The sequence below is a fragment of the Gopherus flavomarginatus genome, chromosome 5 (genome assembly GCF_025201925.1).
Source record: "Gopherus flavomarginatus isolate rGopFla2 chromosome 5, rGopFla2.mat.asm, whole genome shotgun sequence".
Taxonomy (NCBI): domain Eukaryota; kingdom Metazoa; phylum Chordata; order Testudines; family Testudinidae; genus Gopherus; species Gopherus flavomarginatus.
The window spans coordinates 55,072,454-55,085,025 of record NC_066621.1 but is presented as its reverse complement, the minus strand read 5'-3'; the positions used below and the strand labels follow the sequence as shown (position 1 = coordinate 55,085,025).

The 12,572-nt window shown below is 43.2% G+C and overlaps 1 long non-coding RNA gene across 2 annotated transcripts; it reads left to right on the top strand.

Moving 5' to 3' along the window:
• The first annotated feature begins 8,662 nt into the window (after positions 1-8,662).
• On the top strand, positions 8,663-11,950 carry LOC127052300 (uncharacterized). Of its 2 annotated transcripts, none has more exons than XR_007774719.1 (3): positions 8,663-9,059; positions 9,695-9,771; positions 10,651-11,950. It is a non-coding gene; the product is annotated as an uncharacterized LOC127052300 (long non-coding RNA). The 2 variants fall into 2 exon arrangements; XR_007774718.1 differs by having other exon boundaries at positions 9,856-11,950.
• The last annotated feature ends 622 nt before the right edge of the window (positions 11,951-12,572 follow it).

The window sequence follows — 12,572 nt, the reverse complement described above, 5'->3', positions numbered from 1 at the left end:
GATATTTGGTGTTTCCTTTTTACCAAATTGTTCCTATGATATTGGAGTGGATGACAAAGGGGTGATCACTGAGTTAAGTGAAATAATTTGCATGTTATTTGCCTCTTGAAGGAGGCAAGTTAGTCAACAGAAAGCACCTTCACATGATGGTGAGAGTCTGATGTAAAGCCACAACTGCCAGAAAAGTTATAGTAAAGGCTGCAAATCTATTGTTAACATACTCTGGTGTTAGCAGTAGTTCAGCACATACACACTGTGTCTGACCAGCCACTGCATGACAAACTTACTATTCCTAAACAGAGATGAGAGTACCAGTTTTTGTGGGTCAGTTCCTGATCTGCAGAGTGGGGATTAGCCCCCCGACAGCCCCAGAGAGCCAGGGCTGGTTGGGTACATTTCCCAGTCGCTGCCCAAGGGGCACTGACCTGTGGGTGGCTGCACAGTGCCTGCAGCCTGGTCACTGTACTAGATAGTCACAGCAGCCACCTGCTGGCTCCGAGCCCCACCTGGGGAGCTGCCTTATTGGGGCACGTGTCCGAGGGAGGAAAATGAAGGGGAACCGCTCAGCCCTGTCACTGCCTTGACCCGGGCCAGTGAATCCCCCAGCCTACCTCAGAGCATGGGGTGGGGAGTGGGCTCTGCCATGTATAGCTGCCGGTTGCTCCTGTGTCTGTGTGGCAGGCTCCAGCCCAGTAAAGGCAGGATCATGGGTCCCATAAGGCGGAACGGGGAGGTGAGGGAGAAGAAGGATCAGGCCAACTTTGGCTGCCCCTGGGCAAAGGGCATATAGGGGCAGGGAGGGGGGAGGAACTGGATGGGGCACTCTCTCCTGGCTTGAAGCAGCAACTTTGGCATTGCTAGGTGCTTGGGGGATCACCTGTCATGCTCCCACAAGAGTCTTCTTTGTGGGCTAACCAAGAGAGCCCCGGGCATGAGGCAGGGCCTAAAAGCTTACTCTCTTCCCCTTGTGCAGTAGTCTGAGATACTGGGTGTGACTAGTTGGATCACACAACCCCCCCTGGGAGCTGCCATCTGATGTGCCAAGACTACCTCTGCTTCTGTTTGCCCTGCCAGCTCAGGACTCCAGCACCCTGTCTTGCTGAGCCAGACACTCCCATCTGCTCCAACAAAAACCCAGAGTCTGAATTACCTGCCCCAAAGCGGCAGGTTTACCTGAAAACAGCTCACAGAAGTGTGCTTGTCTTTAGCACTCAGATGCCCAACTCCCAATGGGGTCTAAACCCAAATAAATCCGTTTTACCCTGTATAAAGCTTATGCAGGGTAAACTCATAAATTGTTCGCTTTCTATAGCATTGATAAATATGCACGGTTGTTTGCTCCCCCAGGTATTAATACATACTTTGAGTTAATAAGTAAAAAGTGACTTTATTAAATACAGAAAGTAGAATTTAAGTGGTTCCAAGTAGTAACAGACAGAACAAAGTAAGTCACCAAGTAAAGTAAAATAAAATAAAATGCGCAAATCTATGTCTAATCAAACTGAGTACAGATAATCTCACCCTCAGATATGCTTCAGTAAGTTTTTTCATCAGACTGGACACTTTCCAGACCTGGGCACAATTCTTTTCCCTGGTACAGCTCTTGTTCCAGCTCAGGTGGTAGCTAGGGGATTCTTCATGATGGCTCTTCTCTCCTTGTTCTCTTCCACCCCTTTATATATCTTTTGCATAAGGCAGGAATCCTTTTGTCCTTCTCTGAGTTCCCACCCACTCCTTCTCAATGGAAAGACACCAGGTTAAAGATGGATTCCAGTTCAGGTGACATGATCACATGACATTGCAAGACCTCATTACCCACTCGCCAGCACATGTATACAGGAAGACTTACAGGTAAAACACAGCCATTTGCAGGCAATGGTCCTAGTTAATGGGAGTCCTCAAGATTCCAAACCACCATTAATGGCCCACACTTAACATAATTACAATAGGCCCTCAGAGTTATATTTCTAGTTTCTGATACAAGAGTGGTACATTTATACAAATAGGATGATTACATTCAGTAGATATAAGCTGTATAATGATACCTTACAAGAGACCTTTTGCATGAAGCATATCTCAGTTACATTATATTCACTTATTATTACATTTTATAAAAACATATAGACTGCACAAAGTCACACTGGGTAACTGATTTTTTTCTGGTTATTGCATTTGCAAACAGCAAGAGGCTGGGGAAAACGTTTTAGCTCTTACCAACAGTAAAGCTTTCTGTGGGCTCTTTACATAGCTCGGTTGCCACCCGCTCTGGGCTTTCTACTTGGAGTTGGAGTAAGCAGGCATGGAAGGGTACAGGATGGGTTTTGAAGCTGGCAGAAACAATGTCTTTGGCGCAGTTTTGTAATTAGTCAATGGAGAGGACTCATTAGACAAAACAACATCAAAGACCCAGTTCTAGGGAAGTTTCCCTAGCTAAATTGAGAAGCACTGCAGAAGGGCAGCCAGAACAGGCAAAAGGAGGAATGGGAGCCCAAAGTACAGGTCATCCTGATTGGATCTTTTCTAGGATGAGGTACAGGTGAACAAAGTACCTGACAAATAGAAATACTGTCTAAACACAGTGACAGCTACCCCCACCGCTGCCTGCACAAATTAGTCTTACACATACAATTCAGTCTTCACTTAAAACAGTAAGACAGAAACTAAACTATACTTACTGCCAAGACTATGGGGGAAAAATTGCGATGCCACCTAAGGAAATAATGCCACATGTAGGAGAGGTCCTGCTGGGTAAGACAACTTGCATTACATTTGAGAGACAAGGTGGGTGAAGAAATAACTTTTATTAGACCAACTTCTGTTGGTGAGAGAGAGAAGCTTTACAGCCACTCAGAACTTTTCTTCAGGGCTGGGAAAGGTACTCCCAGCCAAGATGAAAGGTGGAACAGATTGTTTAGCATAAGTAGTTAGCACATATTATAAAGGACCATTCAAGGTAGTGTGGCCCCTTAACTCCTCTGCAGTCATAGGACAAAGAAGGGGTTAGTGGGTTACAGATTGTTGTAATAAGCCATAAATCCAATGTCTCTGTTCAGTCCATGACTTCTAGGATCTAGCAGAGTAATGAATGTAAGCTTCCACGGTTGTCTTTTGAAAGTGCTGTGTAAGTTTCCTTTGGGGATAGGTCAGTCTTCTCAAATGAACTCACACAGGAAAATGATGAGTGTTTGTCTTTTATCACCTGTGGGTGAACACTTTTTACAAAATCATCACTCTGTATTATTGTATGTGAGCGCAGTATCTCTGAGAGTGGGGAGGCCATCACATTATTTTGCCAGGTGACAGATTACCACCCAGTACAGTGTCAGGTGCGCCAGATGAGAGGCTTTTAAGAACTCAGGCTGCAATTAAAACCCAGGTCCCTCAACTTGATATAGCAACAAATCTGTACCACAGTAAGCCAGGTGACATTTACACCTGAACCTGAGGACCATTCATTAGAGTTCACTATTGAAGTCACCCATTGCAACAGCACTATACGTGCCTATCCCCTCATTTAAAAAAGTTAATATTTAATGGTCTGCTCTTTGTGCAAGACACTCTTGGGTCTCTCTGTTTATGGACTTCACATTATATGGGAGTGGCAAATGCCTAGAGCAGAAATTGATGCTGTTTGCACCAGCATTAATTCTCATGGGGATATTTGTGGGATGATGTATTCCTATGAAGAGAGGATATTTAAAAGTATTAAAGTTAAACTTGTTTTAAAATTGGCAGCATGAGATAACTTGCACTCAAGTGTTAACAGAATTGGCCGAGGACCTCTTGGAGCCATCTGTATGTGTTGATTTTTAATCAAATTTGGACTAGTGGGCAAGTTCCAGAAGACTAGGGGCGGGAAAAAGCTAATGTTATGCCAGTGTTTAAAAAGGGCACATGGGATGACCTAGGTAACTATAGGGCAGTTAGCCTGACATTGATCTAAGGCAAACATCAGTCAGGAAAGGCTGAATGGGGCACAATCAATAAAGAATTTAAGGTTGGTACCATAATTAATGCCAGTTAACATACCTGTGTGGAAAATTGGTCTTGTCAAGCAAACAATGTTATTTTTTTGATATTACAAATTTGGTTGTGTGACGAAGTGGGGGATTGTCTTGTTTTTTCCTTGTTTTCCAATGGTTTGCATGCAGAGGGAGTGGGACTTAGTGTCCCTGGGTGTTACTGGTTTAATGAGGTGAGGGGAGAGGGAGTTTGTTGTTACAGAGGACTGGAGAGGGAACTTGGGACCCCAGACGATGGCCTGGAGGATGGACACTCCAGTGACTGGTGACCTGACGACTCAGAGACCCAGGAGTGCAGCTGGTTCTGGCCAGTGGGAGGACAATGGGCTGTAAAGAGAGGACCGGGGTGACCTAACCAGCTGGTTCCAGCCAGACCGGTCAGAGAACAGAAGAGAGGAGAGGAGGCCCAGGCAACCCAGTTTATGACCTTGTTTACCTGGAGAGAAGACAATGAACAGAGGCGGGGCTTGGGGGAGGTGATATCAGATGCCCAGCTGGGAAGCAGGGGGGTCTCTGGGCTGGTGAGAGAGAGCAGGCAGAGCCCACCTGGATGCAAGGGAGACTAGGATGTGCTGTGTTGAGGGAGGTCAGGCCTGAGGCCTTGAGAATTTCCTGCGCTGTGTTCAATGCTCAATAAACCCTCCTGTATTACGTTGGCTGAGAGGCACTCTGGTCTAGAGAACAGGGTTGCATCATCCCCTTCGGGGGGGTGGAAGCCCCAGGGGTCCAGAGCAAGTGGACTCCCTGACGGGGCCTATGGCAAGGAACAGGTGTGCTAAGGCTCCGAGAGGTGCGGCTCCAGGAGATGGAGGGGCCTAACCCCGAGAGAGAGTGGACCCCCAAGAAGGGCTGTCTCACTGAAAGGGGCACCCCCCACAGACCTCACGGGGCCAAGAGGGGGGGCATGATCTGTGAGTCCGTGACAGGTTGAGTAAAGATTACTGTTGATACAATATACTCTGACTTCTGTAAGGCATTTGACTTAGTCTCACATGACATTCTGATAGAAGAAGTGGGAACTATACAAAAAATCAATGTAGCCCATATTTAATGGATTAAAAACTGGTTAACTGATAGATCACTAAGAGTAATTGTAAATAGAGGATCATCATCCTATCGGGGTGTTTCTAGTGGGGTCCTGCAAGGATCTGTTGTTGGCCCAATCCTGGTCAGTATCTTTATCAATGACATAAAAGAAAATATAAAATCATTGCAGGTAAAATTTGCAAATGACACAATGAAGAGAACAGGTCAGCTTCAGAACCGCTGGATAAACTATGCTCATTTGAACAACAGTCCTTTTCAGTCAACCAAATGCAAGGTCACGCGTCTAGGATGAATGGTCATACTTACAAGATGGGAGACCCTATCCTGGAATGCAGTGACACAGAAGAGGATTTACACTGAAAAGTGTAATTATAGAAAACCAAATGAACATGAGCTGCCAGTGTGATGCTGCAACTAAGACAGTGAATGTGATCCATGCACAGATAAGAGAATATCAAGTAGGAGTAGGGAGGTGGTATTACCTCTGTATACAGCACTGGGGAATCTGTTACTGGCATACTGTGTCCATTTCTGGTGTCTCCAGCTTAAAAAAAGATATTGACAAATTCTTGTAGCTCAGAAAAGAGCTACATGAATTATCTGAGTTAAGGAAAAATACGCCTTATACTGACAGTCTTAAACTCTCTATCTATTTAATTTATGCAAGAGAAAGTAAACAAAGGACCTGAACGGACGACAAGTATCTACCAGTGCAAAATAGGGGTAAAATGCTGTTATTCTTGTTTGGCAGAGACTTCTGGAAATAGTTGGATTTTAATCTAGGACAAAAAGGCATAATATAATCCCATGGTTGGAAGTTGAAGCTCAACAGATTCAGACTGGAAATTCTTGTAATGTCTTTAATCTACCTAAAGACACAGTGGGCTCAGTTTGCCATTGCCCTGCACCTTGTATATTTAATTTCACTAGTGCAGAGGGTGCTAGACATTAACAAACAAGAATAATAGCATTTTACAGTTACTTTGAACTGGTATAAATGACTAAACACAAAATTCCCAGCAACAGTCAATAGAGTCCAGTCTCTTTCCTTTATTAGCCTCAGACCCTTTGTTTCCTACTTCCTAAGCATCACTCGTAGTAGCTATCAACTTTATCATCTATTTGATATAATTCTTACATTGTTCTCTGATTATATCTATCATTGGCAAATACCATACCATTTCTAATAGCTTTCTTAATTCTTAATTTGTTTTTTTTTTTTATAGGTAAAACACATTTTTGTCCAAACCTCTTGCGGGTTTTCCAAATGTTTTTAATTCAAAATATTCTGAGTACGGAAAACCCCTCCTCCACCAATGAACCCTTCATGATTATGTCATCATCCTGGAACCAACAGAGCTAGATATCTTTGGGGTAGAAATCCACGGCTTTGCAGGTTTTCCAAATGTTACTGGTATTGTTCTTAATTCAAAAAAACTGCTGAATATGGAAAACCCCTCTCTGTAACCTCAAAGCTGCGGATTTCTATCCCAAAAATATTTAGTTGTGTTAGTTCTAGGATGATGGCGTAATCAGGAAGGGTTCATTGGTGGAGGAGACAGAGCTGGATACGAATGGATTTTTCTACTTGGCTGATATTCTGCTAACACCCACTGCTCTGGATTATGGCAAACACATTGGTTTCATGGTGAAACACAGGATTCTGACAAAGCCCATAACACAAACAAACAAACAAAAAATGTATCTAAAACTCCCAGGTATATATAACAATTCTGCTGTCACTTTTAATTTTAGGGTAAAGTACAAAGGTGTAAGTTTGCTACAGTGAGTAGGAAGTCATCTTTGGTATGGCCTGGCAGACAGGGGAGGCTCTAGCTTTTTTGCTGCCTCAAGCATGGCAGTCAGGCAGCCTTCAGCAGCATGCATGCAGGAGGTCCACTGGTCCCGCAGCTTTGGCATACCCGCCACCGAATTGCCACCGAATCCGTGGGACCGGCAGACCTCCCGCAGGCGCGCCGCCAAAGGCTGCCTGACTGCCGCCCTCGCGGCTGGTGCCTGAAGCCGCTGCTGGCAGAGTTGCTACTATTGATGTCCCTATTTTATATTTTCTGGCCTGGGCAAATTGAGATTATACATGGACTTATGAGAACCCAATAAATGAAGACTGCCAAGGAGATATCCTGACTCAGTGATCAAATTGTGCCTTGACTATGCCCCCTTCCTGGGGAGCACTAGCTCCCTTTGGGGTAGCACAAACTCCACCTCCTCCACTGGCGGACTTTCTGCCCTGGCCTCCTCTATCCTCATCTGTAAAAGGGGTATAATCATGTTTCCCCTCTTTTGTAAAGAGCTTTAATATCTGTAAATGTAAAGCACTATACAAGTTCAGAAATATATATAAATATAAAATCATATTTATTATTATTAGCCACAGCCCAACACTAGATTTTTTCTGGAGGTCTTGTTTTCTGCCTCTGACAGACAGCAGGTTTTGTTTTCGTCAAGACAGATTTGGGTTTGGGCTAATAATGGAGGTGTTTGAGGAGCAAGGGCTTTAATCATAGTCCTCGCATTCTCTTAGCCACAGACTCCTCTCTTTGCCTTACCCCTGTGAATATATACAGGAGTAATTTGGTGGCAGTGCAGAATCAGTCCCCTGCACTCCCTGTTCAGTTCAGCATGTTTAATCTGTGCAGTACTTTGCACTTGCTCTGTGCAAAATAAAGCCTAGCGGCTCAAGACACATAAAAAGTATAAGCAGCAAAGAATCCTGTGGCACCTTATAGACTAACAGACATTTTGGAGCATGAGCTTTCGTGGGTGAATACCCACTTCCTCAGATGCATGTAATGGAAATATCCAGGGGCAGGTATATATATGTGTGCTAGCAAGCAAGCTAGAGATAACGAGGTCAGTTCAATCAGGGGGGATGAGGCCCTGAATCCATGCAACAAACCTCGATGCCAACTCTGCCCACATATCTACACCAGCGACACCATCACAGGACCTAACCAGATCAGCCACACCATCACTGGTTCATTCACCTGCACATCCACCAATGTAATATACGCCATCATATGCCAGCAATGCCCCTCTGCTATGTACATCGGCCAAACTGGACAGTCTCTACGGAAAAGGATAAATGGACACAAATCAGACATTAGGAATGGCAATATACAAAAACCTGTAGGAGAGCACTTCAACCTCCCTGGCCACACTATAGCAGACCTTAAGGTGGCCATCCTGCAGCAAAAAAACTTCAGGACCAGACTTCAAAGAGAAACTGCTGAGCTTCAGTTCATCTGCAAATTTGACACCATCAGCTCAGGATTGAACAAAGACTGTGAATGGCTTGCCAATTACAGAACCAGTTTCTCCTCTCTTGGTTTTCACACCTCAACTGCTAGAACAGGGCCTCATCCCCCCTGATTGAACTGACCTCGTTATCTCTAGCTTGCTTGCTAGCACACATACATATACCTGCCCCTGGATATTTCCATTACATGCATCTGAGGAAGTGGGTATTCACCCACGAAAGCTCATGCTCCAAAACGTCTGTTAGTCTATAAGGTGCCACAGGATTCTTTGCTGCTTTTACAGATCCAGACTAACACGGCTACCCTCTGATAAAAAGTATGTGTACGCTATTTCTTGTTAGTTACTTTGCTTAATAATCATACTGATTAGTTTCCAGAAATTTTTACTTCACTGTCAGAAACACTTTCTCACCCATTTAGCTAAGCTTCCTGATGTTTCTGCTTAATGTTAATCAGGCTGTCTGTTTTGAAGTTTCCATATTGGAGTTTGCACCTAAAGATATAAAATCTGTGTGGTATAAAACCTGGGCCAAGTTACTTGAAGAAAACTGTATCATAAAAACTCACATTGGTGAAAATGGTTTATGTTTTTCTACAACTAAAATAAAATTTACTCCAAATGCAACTGACAGAGGGAGAAGGATCAGATGTGAGGTTACTAATCCAACAACTCACTCCCATATAGAGAGAGCCTTTGAATTGAAACTCAGAGGTGAGCAGAACGGCTTAATTCCTAAAATCAGATTCTACTTCCCTTTCTCGTGTTGAGTAGTACCTTGCCCTGTGACTATTCCCATTGATTTTAACAGCACTGCATGTGGAGTAAGGTACTAGTTAATATGAGGGAAGGTATCAGAATCTGGCACTAAGTATATTTGAATCTATATATCTGTATGAAGGTAGATTTTACTGCCTTGGGAAGTTCAGTTCCAAACCCTAGTCCACCTTTTGCTCTCAGTGCTATGCCCTGAATTATCCATGTTCACTTTCTTATAGTACAGATCCCAAAGCTTGGCCGAGAAAAAGACTTGTCACTTTCTATTTTTAATCATTAAAATTGAGAGGTGACATCCCAAAATATTCCTGCTAAAAACTGGCTTGTTTAAAAGGTTTCAGAAGATAAATGAAACAGCAAGTTATTTATATGCTGCAGTCAGATGTCCTCTGTGAGTGAATATGAAATCACAGAGCTGTATTGACTAACAGGGGAGGAGAACATATTGATAAGGATGCCATGGAGTTGGACAAATTTTACATTGTGTGCTTTCCCATTGATATGTTAATTACCCCATTACAAATGTATGCTTGATATTATAGGTAACATGGTATTTGCTTTCCCCTTTAAAGATTTAAAGATTTCTCAACTAGCTGTGAATGAATACCTACTCTGACGGTAAATCAGAACCACACAAAGCCATCAACAAGTGAGTATTATACCTAAAACTGAGATGAAACTGCAAAGCCCCATCTCATAACAATGGCCCTATTCACCCCCTTTTCCTCTTCAGACACAGGGATGGAAAGCCTACTGGGAGAAGTGAGAGAAGGCAATCATTCCCTCCTCCATGCCCTTGAAGGTCTATCTGTGGGATCAGGGATTCATTTGCTTGGAAGGGGCATGGCTGGAGAGGCTGTGCCTTGTTACGCTATCAAATCTATATATTGAGAACTGACACAAAAATTAACACTGATCAGTAATACTTTGCATCAGCCCTCTTCACACTTTGGAAACCCCTTGAAGGTAGCAGTGGGGGATTTTGGGGTCCATGGCAGGCAAGGCAGCTGGAGAGGCCCATGGGGACCAGAGAAGGAACGTGACCAGACCAGGCTTCTTCATGGATGGACCCAGACTCCGGCACATCCATGAGATATGGGATTTGGGGACCTACACCTCTGTTTATTTATGTAAGCTTAACAGGCAATAGTCACATGTGAACAGAAAAATTATGACATGTAAAAATGACAACTTGAGCAGCAAAACATATCCTAACATACAGCAAATATGAAGGTCCCTGCTTCTGAGGCCTTATCATTATGTAGGCTTATTTGTAATCCTGTTTCATGACAACTGTATCCTTTTTAGGCCCCAATCAAATGGTTCTCAACCTATAGCCCAATCAGCACACAGCTGCAGCCCATGTAACATCCTCAGGGCCATACAGATAGTATTGGATGCAGCTCACAATGGTAAATAGGTTGAGAATCACTGCCCTCGCCCTTCTAGTCAAGAGACAGTTAAGACAGAGTGCAGTACTAGGAACTCAAAGGCTGGTGAGGATGTGACATTTCACTGTTTTATATAGGAATACAGATGACATCTACATTTCCTGGTTTAAGGGGAAATATCTCACCGACGAAGGAATAGAAAATGCTGAGTCTGAGGGTGGTTTTATTTTCTCTGTGACGTTTAAAGCTGAAGAACAAAATAAAGAATGCAAGGTCAGATGTGAGGCTGATACTGAAGATGGACCACTAGAAGAAACATACATTTTAAAACTTGGATAATCTCCATACCGTGAAGAAGGTGGACATCAAACAGCAACTCTATCCCTGACTTTCTAGGGTTCAATGAACAGTTACTCCGTTCCTTTTAAACTTCTAACCAGAATGACAGTTATAATGAGACAGCATACACGTGCCATGGATGGGAGAACTGGTTCAGATATAATTAAAAATGATCTGAACCTCTGCCCAAAATCCAGACCCAGAAAGAGAGGAAGTTGGGAAAGAAATTTGATACACTGGTGGAGGGTGGCAGCAGAAATCTCAAGTTCATATCTCAGCTGGGATCCAGGAATGTACCATTTGTTGGACCTCCATGGTCCTCATCCTGACAGATGTCTCAAATAAAGCTGGTTGGAATTCCTCTCTCTCCCTCCCTGCCCCCCTTTGCTGGAAAATGTTGACCAAAAAAACTTCTATCTTGTTTTTGTCAAAAAGCTAAAATATTTGGCCAAAATCCAGAATTGAAATATTTTGGGATTTGGCCAAATATTTCAGTTCTGAAATGCTGCTAGAGTGCTTTATGGGAGCTGCAGTTTGGGTGCTTCATGCCCCCATTCTCCTCTATAGGCAAGGCTCACTGGTTGGACTACACAGGGGAAGGGAGGCAGTGCACCGTGGTACTCTCATGGCAGCAGCGTATAATGCAAATTGAAGTATGGCTGGAGAATCTGACCCAGAATGAAAAATGGGAACACAAAGCACCTGAGCTACAACTCCCAGGTGCCATCAAGATGGCATTTCAGAATATAAGTATTTTAGTTTTTTGCTATTATATTTCAGTTTTCAGATGTTCTTTTGACAATATATTTATAAATAAATAAAACCTAAGTTTCTGCACAGAAAGCAGACACTTTTTGTGAAAAATGTTTTGCAAACGCAGTTGTCCATTTAAAAAAGAGTTTCAACACAAACTCTTTGACTAGCCCTAGTCCTGACTAACCAAGAAGAGCACACCAGCTAATACCACTATCTGCATTAGGTTCAGCTGCATCCAGATTGATGGCTGGACTTACTATTATCCTTCCCAGTCATCCTGTTGTGTCATTTTTCCTTATTTTGTCTCTTTCCTTTCTCTTTTTTTGCCTTAGAATCATAGAAGATCAGAGTTGGAAGGGATCTTAGTAGGTTATCTAGTCCAACCCCCTGCTCAAAGCAGGGCCAACACCAACTAAATCATCCCAGCCAGGGCTTTGTCAAGCCTGACCTTAAAAACCTCTCAGGAAAGGGATTCCACCACCTCCCTAGGTAACCCATTCCAGTGCTTCACCACTCTCCTAGTGAAAAAGTTTATCCTAATATCCAATCTAAACCTCCGCCAAAAGTTTGGCTTAGGTACATAAGGCATTTGATTTTGCAACACTGCTGCAATAAGAAAAGGCAAAGTAAAATCAACACCTTAACACATGCAGAAAAGTTTGCCAGGTCACAATAAGATTGTGTTGTGCCTGTAACTTCCTAGCAGCTAATTTGCAAGTGGGAAAGACAGAAATTGCAGCTTTTGTTTGTGTCTTCTTCCTTCCTCAGATGTGACTTGTTTTGTCTGAAAAGGAACAGACCTCAGCAGTTCAGGGATATTTATAATGGATTCTTCCCCCCCCACACACACCCTTTTTTTTTTTTTTTAGAAATTTAATATAAACTAAATAGATTAGCAAGAGATTTCTTTTTTGTTGTTGTTGTGTTTGTACAGTGCCTACCACAATGGGGTCCTGGTCCATGT